Consider the following 10476-nt stretch of genomic DNA (forward strand, 5'->3'; position numbering starts at 1 on the left):
GGGCCGGCCTCTCCTCCCGTGGCCCCACCCTCCTCCATTCTCGAAGCTGGGGAGAACGGCGCAGCCTTTCTGGAGTTCACTGGAGCAGTGAGAAGTGAGAAGAGTGGAGCTGGGACCTGCTGGCCCTGAGCTAAGGTGCTGTGCACTTAGTTGCAGAGAGCCCTCGCGGGAGTGTCCCCAGTCCACAGGCCAGTACTGGGGCTCAGAGGCTAAGTATCAAGCCCAAGGTCACACAGAGCCCAGCTCCAACGACGAACTGTCTGATTCCCAAACTCAACCCTTAGACAAACTGCCCCTTGAGGACTCTGGGTAAACCTTGATGGTCATGCTTTGAGGACCTTTGAGGACAGGAATTGTCTCCCCAAGCAGCCTGCCGTAAACCAGGACTCCCCTGGCCCAGTACGCGGCGCCTCCTTCCATTAGGGAGCACCCCGCGGTGCCAAGCACATGTCTAAACATTTTACACGCTCCCCTCACCCCCCATCTCTAAAGCCTTCAAAGGCGGCCTTCAGGTCCACAGCTGCAGACCCCAAAGGTTCTTTGTGGTCTCTTTCACCAAACTCAACAAAGCCCCCGTCCAGCTCCTCACTGCAGCACAAACGGCGGAGGAAGGACAAAGGTGATCCTTCCTGGGGTGGGAGGTGGTGCCTTTCAACCAGGAAAATCAACAAACTCTAAACTGATTCAGAGATGAGAGACCCACAGTGGAATTTCAGGAATCAGCCTGCAGAGGGCGGGGGAGCTGGTCTGGGGAGGTTGCCTTGCAGCCCGAGTCAGGTCTTCCATGGAGCCAGATCTCCAGCAGCTCGTGCAGGAGGGTGCACCAGTCTTGCCAGATCTTAGCCGTCCTTCCAGACCTGGGCTTGGGAATGAGCTCCCTGGCACATCAGGAGGAAGCAAGGCTGACTGGGTTGTTTCAGAAGTTTGCAAGGAAGGGGCTCTGTTGGTTGTAGGGGTACGAGTGGCCCCCAACTCCCCAGCCCCCACAGTCCTCAAGACTCTCCATGTCAGGGAGGCACTGAGGAGGAGGAGTGAGTTGGGGCTGAATTCAAGTTCTGCTGTTATCGTGACGTGGCCTCTTGTGCAAAGTCCTGAGCCTCTCTGAGCCTCTGTCTCCTACGGCCCCACCCCCCATCTGCTGGGCACCCCTCACCTCCAAGCAAACCCACCAGGTTCGCTTCAGCTTCAGCTCAGCCCCGTGACTCTATCTTGGCTAGGCCTCCATTTCCTTAGTGTGAAAAAGAAATTCCTCATTTAAAAACAAAAGTGCTAACACTTCCAGGCTTCCTTCAAGTTAATTTACTTATTTAACAAACGTTTATTTAGGACCTACTGTGTTCCAGGCACTGTTCTAAGCACTGGACACATTTCATCTTCATAATATCCCTACTGAGGTGAGACTTAGTATCATCTCCAGTTTCCAGAAGAGAAAACGGAAGTACAGAGAGGTTAAGTAACTTGTCTGAGGTCACACAGTGGAGAATCACAGAGCCAGGATTCTGACCTCTGGAGGTTAGCAGGCCCAGGTTAAGAATCACTGCAACTTTTGTGTATCACTGCAGCTAGGAAGATTTCTTCTGCATTTATATTTTGTAATTTACATTATGGAAACACAGAATTTTTTAACTTTGCAAAGACAAAGCGAAATAAAAATATAGATGATCCTTTTACAAACTCCTTAGACACTGTCCCCATCTGAACCCGCTGGTCTTGATATTTGGTCCAGTGGCTGATTCTAACCTCCCTGTTCTCCTCATCCTGACCTCCTATGATAATCCCAGAGATGCAGAGCAAGCACTTTGCATGGACAAAGTCATTTAATCCTTGCAGGATTCCTGTGAACCATGACTCTTGGACAGCCCCATTTGCAGGTGGGAAAACTTAGGCTCAGAGAAGTACACACACTTGACCAAGTATTCACAACTCAGAAGTGGTGGCACCAAGGACTGGAACCCAAGCAATCTGATGTCAAAGCCCCGACTTTTTTTTTTTTTTTTTGAGTCATCTATAAATTTTTCTATTGTGGCAAACTATGCGACATAAAATTTGCCATTTTAATCATTTTCTCTTAAGTTTTTAAGTAATCTATACACCCAACGTGGGGCTTGAACTCAAGACCCCAAGATCAAGAATCACGCACTCTTCTGACTGAGTAGGTTGACACTGTCAGGCTTTTGTCACCACCGTCCATCTCCAGAGCTTTTGCACCATCCCAGATGGAATGAAACTATGTCCCCATTGAACCCTAGCACCTACTCCTCCAGCTAGTAACCTCTATTGTAGTCTGTCTCCATGAATTTGCCTATTCTAAGAATCTCCTGTAAGTGCAATCATACAATACTTGCTCTTTTGTCATCAAGGGCCCTACTTTTAAAAACAGTAATTCATTTTTATTTGGAAACATATATAATTTGGGGAGCGATCAAAAAGGGAGTTCACCCTATCTCTAATGTTATGCTTGTTTTAAATAAGGAGGAAGAAGACGTGTGTGGCTGGAGTTTATCACTCTAATATAACGCACGTATAGGGGGAAGACTTCTAAAGAGTATCAAATGTATCCAATGAAAAGATACATCTTGCTTCCCTCCCCAGAGTCAACCACTATCACAGGCTTCCCGAGTGTCCCTCAGGGTTTAATGTGCATATGCAAATATCTACATATATATGCTTATGTTGTCCTTTTGTAAAGGGGCTCTATGCATACAGATGGTAGAATACTATATACTGTTCCATACCCTGCATTTTTCTTTTAACAATATATCTGGGAGACGGTTCCACATCCATTCATAAAGAGCTACTGCTTTCTTCTGAATGGCTACATCATATTCTCTTGTGTGGCTGTTCCCACAGGTACCGTACTTTGCTCCTTTCTGATGGGTGTTTACTTTGCAATTGTTTGCTCTTATGCACAACGCTCACTATCTTTGTTCTAACATGCTGTGCCCAATGCAGATATCCACCTGGTAAATTCCTGCAGATGAAATTGCAGAGCCCTGGGGTATGGGCCTCTTAAATATTGACAGTTTTCCTAACCCCCTCGCACCCCCCCAATGGGTGCCCCAATTTGTGCCCCCCACCGGCAGAGTAGGAACGTGCTGGTTACCCCCACCCGCATTTCCAACACAGAGTGTTACCCAGGGATCTGGCAGGTAGAAAACAGAATCAGGGTGGTTTGGCTGTGCAATTTTTTTGAAGAGTGGTTGAGCATCTTTTCGTCTGTTTGAATTTATGCTTCTTTTTATGTACTTCTTTTTATGTGAACAGCCAAATCATATCCTTTACTCTTTTCTTTTTTGGACGGGGTGCTTGGTGTTTGATTTGCAAGAGCTCTTTGTCCATGAAATTAACTCTTTGCCACAGAAGTGACAGATATTTTTTTACTGGTTTGATATGCAGGCTTATGGGGGCTTTTGGTTTGGGTCATACAGGAAATATTATTTTTAAGTAGGCAGACCTAGCAACTTGGATCTTTAAGGCAAGGCCATGCTTTCACCCACTATGGTATACTGCCTCATACTCTTTTTTCCTTTAAGATTATATTTATTTGAGAGCAAGAGAGAGGGAGGACAAGTGGGGGGAGAGGCAAAGGGAAAGGGAGAAGCAGGCTCCCCACTGAGCAGGGAGCCCGATGCAGGGCTCAATCCCATGATCCTGAGATCATGACCTGAGCCGAAGGCAGACGCTTAACCGACTGAGCCACCCAGGCGTCCCAGTACTACCTCCCACTCTTGATCAGCGCTTCAAAGAGGACACATGGAGGAGGCCTACTTCTCTACTGGAGGTCCTCTGCAGTATGTTACTGTCCCCAGCCTGGACTCACCTTGTCACTTGACCTGGGACCTCCTTAATGGTTCTTTCTGCAGAGTCTTGGGATCATTCCCCACTGCTCAGAACTCTTGCCTGGACGTATTTTCTCATGGGGGCTCAGGTGGAAGGGACGGCCCACCAAGGCCCCCAGGCACAAAAGGGTCTCTAATAACAGGTTTTTTATGGGGAGGGGGTAGGTCCTCAGCTGCCTGGGGCATCCCTCGCTTTCAGCTCCTCTGAAAGTCAAATCTTGCCCCAGACCCTCAAGGTGGGCAGACTAGAGGCTGCAAGACTAGAAAGGAGAGCAAGTTCCAAAGAATAAAAACGCCAGAACTCCACTAGGCCCCTCAGGAACTGTCCAGCATGGAGGGGGACGTATTTCTGTCGTAGGACACATCCTCCAGCTTTGGCATTTCCTGCGGAGAAAATTCTCACCGTCTAGCGGGAGTTGGATGCAGCTGGTTGAAGGGGGTCTCATTTGAAGTTTTTCTCTAGGCCAGCGATCCTGAAAATTTTCAGCACACATAGAACCACTGGCAGGGCCTGTAAAAACACAGGGCCCCAGCACCAGTCTCTGATTCAGTAGGTCTAGGGTGTGTCTGAGAATCTGCACCTCTAACCAGCTCCAGCTGAGGCTGATGCCGAAGTTTCTGGTCCACGGACCACACTTTGAGACCCGCTGGCCCAAGTCATTCATTCACTCCCTGGGCTCCCCCATCTGGTATGAGGGAGGCTGAGAGGCCTGGAGAAACACAGGCTTTGTTCCAACAAAAATAACAGAGAAACTGCTCTCTGCCAGGTCGCGTGCTGAGGTCTGTGCATTAATTTTCTCATCTGATCCTCACAAAAAACCTGTGCAGTAGGTTTTGGTAGGACTATCTCCACTTTACAAGGAGAAACCAGGCTCAGAGAGGGTGCACAGGCTTTAGAATCAGACAGATCTGGGGTCTGACCCCATCTCTGCCATTGACCCACTGTGCAAGCTCTTGGGCAAGTGCTCACCCTCCCTGAACCTCTGACTCATCGCTAAATGGGGATCACAGACCTGATTCCCAGGGGCATTGTGAGCCCCCCCCCCCGCCCCCCAGGGGCAGCGATTATAAGAGCACCTGCACATAGTAGGTATGCAAAAAATGTTCATCCCCTTTCCTGCCATAAGCCCCATCGTGATCTCAAGGTCCTTTTCTGTCTCCTCTGTACGGCAATGCCTTTTCCACACTATGGCTCCAGAGAAACTCCTATCTATCCTTCAAAACCCACCTTAGAATCCCCTCCTCTTTGTAACTTTCCTTGAAAAGCTGTCCTCTTCCTACTTCGGGAAGAAAAAATATCTAGGATGGCAGCATCTTATTTGAAAAAGGGTCTCAAAGTATTCCTTTCCTTTCTTTCTCCCTCCCTCACTTGTGTTTCCACGGCATTTATTTATATCAAGTACACTGTGGAGTACAAATTACGCTAGCATGGGGACCCGGCGGCTAACATCACCATTATCATCATCAACACTTAGTGTGGACCACACACCACACAGTTTTAAGAGGTTTAGGTTGTTGACTCATTTAATGCCTAAAATAACCTTCTAAGGCAAGTGCTACTTAGTATCCCCGTTTTCCTTTGGAGGAAATGCCGTCACAAAAATGCTAAATAATTTGCCAGAGACCACACCACTAATCTGTGGCAGAGCTGATATAGAAGCTGGCTGGGAGTCTAGGTTACCAAGTTTTGGGGTATGCTGTTCTTTACGAACGAGGAGTGGGCCAGGTGGGGACTGTGGGGAAGGTGCCCGTCCCATCGAAGGGGGCAGCCGAATGTTGGGCCCAGAGTTGTCCACTTTTCTGATTTCTCAAGAGGATCCAGAGATACAGAGTTTTATGTGATATTTCCCACTTTTTAAAATTTGAGAGTAATCTAAAATGTAAAAAGGAGGATGGGCCTCACAAAAGCTGCCCACGGGCCTCCTTTGCAAATTCTGCTGTCTCTCGTATCTCAAGGGGACCTTGGCTCACTTCATGGCTGCACCCTGGCTCAGGGCCAGGAGCACAGCTCACCTGTTGCAGATGCCCTGATGTTTCTGGATGCCTCTGAGCTGAGCTTGGCGCTCAACAACCAGGAATCTCATCCTCCAGCCCACTCAGCACTCAGGATTCTCCAGCCTGGACTTGGGGTGTGCACAAGAAATGACGGACCCAGTGGTGACTCAGAGCATCACCTCTGCCCAGGGACCATCTCTGGGTCTCCCCTGTCTGGGACGAGACTTCCTGCTTACCGAGGGCTGACGATGCTCTGAGTGAGTGTTTTGTTTCAGCATCCCATTGATGCACTCCACCGTTTTGGGAGGCTGCCACTGTCCTCATCCCCGTGATGCGGATGAGGAAGCTGTGGCTCACACAGGGGAAGGGAACTGCCCCAGCTAGGAAGCAGTGGACCTGGGACGGTAAGGCCAGCACCACCTGATTCCAGCTTCTCCCCAGCTGGCTGTTTTCAGGCATTCCACCAAAGTGCACATGCACACTCTCATCCCCCAGACTAGACCTGGAAAGTGTGTGGGACACAAGTGTGTGGGACACCTAGGACACTCCCATCTGCCAGCCACCTTTCCTAATTACCCTGGCTCCTATTGGAAGGTGAGGGTGGCACTGGGGGCATCCAGAGAGGATCCCTGGACGCTGTCCCTTTCGGAAACTCTGCCCACCGGAGCCTGGACAGGCAGAGCTTGTGGCGTGGCTCAGACCCAGGCCTTTGGGCTCAGCAGAGACGGCAGCTAGAGGGGGTGTCGTGTTTGTCCTTGCCCACAGACAGAAGTGTGCATATGTGCACCTGTGCATGTGTGTGTGCTTGTGCGTGTATTGCACACACGTGCGAACATGGGCGTGTGTGCATGTGTAGACCTGTGTGAAAACATGTATACATGTGCATACACGTACATGATGTGTACGCATGTGCATGGGTGTGTACCTTGTGCACGTGTGCATTCGTGCATGTGTGCAATGGAGAAGAGAGGATGTTGTCCCACAAATTCAGATCCTGTGAAGTTAGTTTAGGACAAAGCATAAAAATCTTACTTAACCCAGAGATGTCAATTTACAGAAAAAGCTGAAATAAAAAACAGCCCCTGGGGGGCACATGGGTAGTAGAGTTGGTTAAGCATCAGGCTCTTGCTTTTGGCTGGGGGTGGGATCAGGCCCCCATTTCTGGGCTGCAGCTTAGCACTGAGTCTGCTACAGTTTCTCCCTCTAACTCTCCCCCCATCCCCCACTCTCTTTCTCTCTAAAATAAATAAATCTTTTTTTTAAAAGCCCCCAAATTTTTATGACCAAGTTAGATTTATATGCACAATATGGATAACTCGCAAAGAAATGATGGGGGGGGGCAAGTTGCAGAATATGGATAGATTATATCATTTCTGTTAAATATCTGCCCACAACATCACTATGCATTTTATATATTTTCTGTGGGTACGCATATATGTGACTGCACAGGTGTAGGAAAGGTCTAGAAGGAACACCCCAAGTTATGAAGGTGGTTACCTTCATGGAGCAGGGAGGGCAGGGGTTGGAAGTTTATAGCCAAAGGGGGGGGGGTGGATGGATCCCTGTGTTCCTCCTGGAATCACACAATTCCAGTGGGTAGGTAGGTGGAGTCACCAGTGAACACCAGGTGGGGGCCACAGGGATGCTTAGGCCTCAGGGGAGCATTTCCACAAGTCCCCAGTGGACTCTGGAAGGGCTCTGCTGCCAGGGACAACCGCAGGGACAAAGGCTGTCCTGACCTGGCTCCCTGGTGCCTCTCATGGGTGGGAGAAGCTCTGCTGCTTCCTTCCTAAACTTGTCCATGCCTCAGTTTCTCCCTCCACGCTGCCGTGGGAAGGGCCTGCTCCGTGCCACCACACCCACCCACTGTTCCCAACTGTCCTCTGCCCGGCGTCCACGGAAAAGTTAAGACTACAGGAATTCCCAGGCCACAACCCCTCTGGGGGGCAGCAGGGCGCTGGGATCTGGCCTCCTCCCCAGCAGGGGGCCACGCAGAGAGCCGGCGGGACCCCGGGGTCCCCCGGGGGGGCTGCCAGGAGAGGCGAGGACGCAGGCTCTGGGGTCAGACTTCTGGGCTCGGTAATTGTCACCCGGACGCAGGCAAGCTTCGCCGCCCTCTGCCCCTCAGTTTCCCCGTCTGTGAAATGGGAGCACCACAGAGGCCCACCGCCCCGGGATGCTGTGTGGCTGAAGTCCGGCCATTTTGCTTGGCGACACCCGGCGGGGAGTTGGCGCTCACGGGTTTCGCCGGTGTCACCCTCCCAGACGACAGCTCACCCCGCCCCTCCGCGCCCAGGACACCGCGGCCCTCTCGGCCGCCGCGACGCTCCCGGGACTCACCGGGTTCCCGCCCCCACCCCCCGCCTCCCGCTCCCAGGGCTTTTGTCACCCCGCCGTCCTCCCCGTGCGCCCCGAGGCCGGGTCCCCCCGGCGCCGCCGCCGCCAGCGCCTAGGCGCCCCTGCGAGGGAAACTGAGGCGGGGCGGACGGAGCGCGCGGAGGAAGGCGCCGCGGCAGGGCGGCCCCTGCGCTCGTCCGGGGTCGCTGTCATACCTGTTTCCCGTGGCGGCTCCAGACGGCGGCGGTGGCGGTGGCGGCGGCGGCCGGGAGGCTGTGGCGCCGGGGCTGGGAGCGCGCGCGGCCACGGGGACAGGGAGGGAGCAGGCCGAGGGGGCGGGAAGCCCGGGAGCGCCCGCGGGCGGAGCTTGGCGGCGCCGACCGCGGGCCACCGCGCCGTCCAGGGCCCAGGCCGCCCAGCTCCCGTCCCGCACACCCACTCGTACCCACGTGCCACACCCACGCACCCACAACACCCGGCCCCTCCACCGCCGACGCACGCACCCCGCGCTCTCGCTCCGCACGTCCGGACCCCCACGGCACCCGCACATGCCACAATAGGTGCAGGTGGACCCCGTCCCCCGCGTGTCCACCAGACAGACCACTGTCCTCCCCGAGTCCCGGTGCACATCACATGGCACACACCTCCCAACACTCGGTCCTACCCCGCGGTGTACCCAGACGCCACACACGCGTGCAATCCGCACCCCCAGCCCACCGGCAGATTACCCGCTGGGCAAGGTGCAAGGACAGGCTCCTGCGGGTGATTTCCCCCAAACTGTACCTGAACCTCAGCTGACCTATGAGATGGAATTAGGTCACCTCTTCCTTCCCAGTGACCTTCTCTTTCTCTCTGACTCAGCCACCCCCTCCAAGGTCACTCCTAAATCCCAGTCATTCCCTGAAGGCCCCGCCTCTGCGTTAGAAATTCAAACAGCCTACCAAGCTGGTGGGGCCTCGGGCCTTCCTCCCCTGACTCCCACTGCACCCCTGCTTCAGCCTTTGCTCACTGCCAGGCCCTCCCCTTCCCTCCAGTCCTCACTTCTTTTCCTCATCTCTTCTCTTCATCAGGTCCAGGTTCCAAGGACGATCATTTCAGCCACTTTCTTGCCAATATCCTCCACACATGGTTTTTCATTTCACACACCGATGGCAAACCCCAAAAGTCAGCCTTCTCCATCCCACCCAGAGAGAGACTGGATTCCTTTTCTCTTGTTGCTGTAACAAATGACGACAAACGTTTCAGTTTAATACACCCGAATTTATTATCTTACAGTTCCGGAGGTCAGAGATCGAACACCCCTAAAATCAAGAAGTGGGAAAACTGTGTTCTTTCTAAGGGCTCTAGGGGAGAATCTATTTCCTTACCTTTTCTAGCTTGTAAATACTGCTGCATTCCTTGGCCTGCCACCCCTTACTATATCTTAAGAACCAACAATATGGGGCTGAGTCCTTCTCCCATACCGTCTGTCTGGTTCTCTCCTTTCTGTGTTTTTTTTTTTTTTTTTAAGATTTTATTTATTTATTTGAGAGAGAGAGAGAGTACAGAGGGAGAAGCAGACTCCTGCTAAGTGGAGAGACTGATGCGGGGCTCGATCCCAGGACCCCAGGATCATGGCCTGAGCAGAAGGCAGAGGCTTAACCGACTGAGCCACCCAGGTGCCCCCTAGGTCTCTCCTTTCTGTATCCTTCTTCCACTTCTAGAGACCCTTGTGAGTGCATTTGGCCTCCCTCAATAACCCAGGATAATCTCTCCATTTCTAGGCCAGCTGATTGCCAGATTTAATTCTACCTGCAGTCTTAATTCCCCTTTGCCGTGTAACTTAACAGATTTACAGGATCTGGGAATGAGGACATAGGCATCTTTGGGAGGGCTTTGTTCTGTCTACCAGAGAGACTGAGCTTTCTAGAGGCTGAGCCCTGCCGAAGAAAATTAGTCAACCAAGAAGATTTTTGACACTATAAATCTGTAAACCTCTACAAGTAGAAGGAAGTTTATTATTGCCATTATTTGTAGTAGAGAAATAATAAAATGAAATGTGGCATGTTTATTCAATGGAATACTATACAGCACTTAACAAGAACACAGTCTCTCTATGTATATGGATGTCCATAGACTTCAAAATTGTGATGAAAAAAAGCAAGAAAACAGGAATGATAGAGAGTAAACACTTTTCTAGTGTTGATTCTGTGCCAGATACGGTTCCAGGCACTTCTATTAAAATTCACAAGAACTTCATGGATATTATCCCTATTTCACAGATGAGGAAACTGGCGAAGACAGGTACGATAATTGCTGGACGTCA

At 51.5% G+C, this 10476-nt stretch overlaps 1 protein-coding gene across 1 annotated transcript in view; it reads right to left on the reverse strand.

Moving 5' to 3' along the window:
- The window catches only part of SCNN1B (sodium channel epithelial 1 subunit beta), a 56039-nt gene extending 47533 nt beyond the window's left edge, over window positions 1-8506 (reverse strand). The window contains exon 1 of the mRNA XM_036105235.2: window positions 8387-8506. The gene's annotated coding sequence lies outside the window, so the exon portion shown is untranslated. The remainder of the gene's footprint in view (window positions 1-8386) is intronic.
- Window positions 8507-10476: the final 1970 nt, after the last annotated feature.

The sequence above is a fragment of the Halichoerus grypus genome, chromosome 6 (genome assembly GCF_964656455.1).
Source record: "Halichoerus grypus chromosome 6, mHalGry1.hap1.1, whole genome shotgun sequence".
Taxonomy (NCBI): domain Eukaryota; kingdom Metazoa; phylum Chordata; class Mammalia; order Carnivora; family Phocidae; genus Halichoerus; species Halichoerus grypus.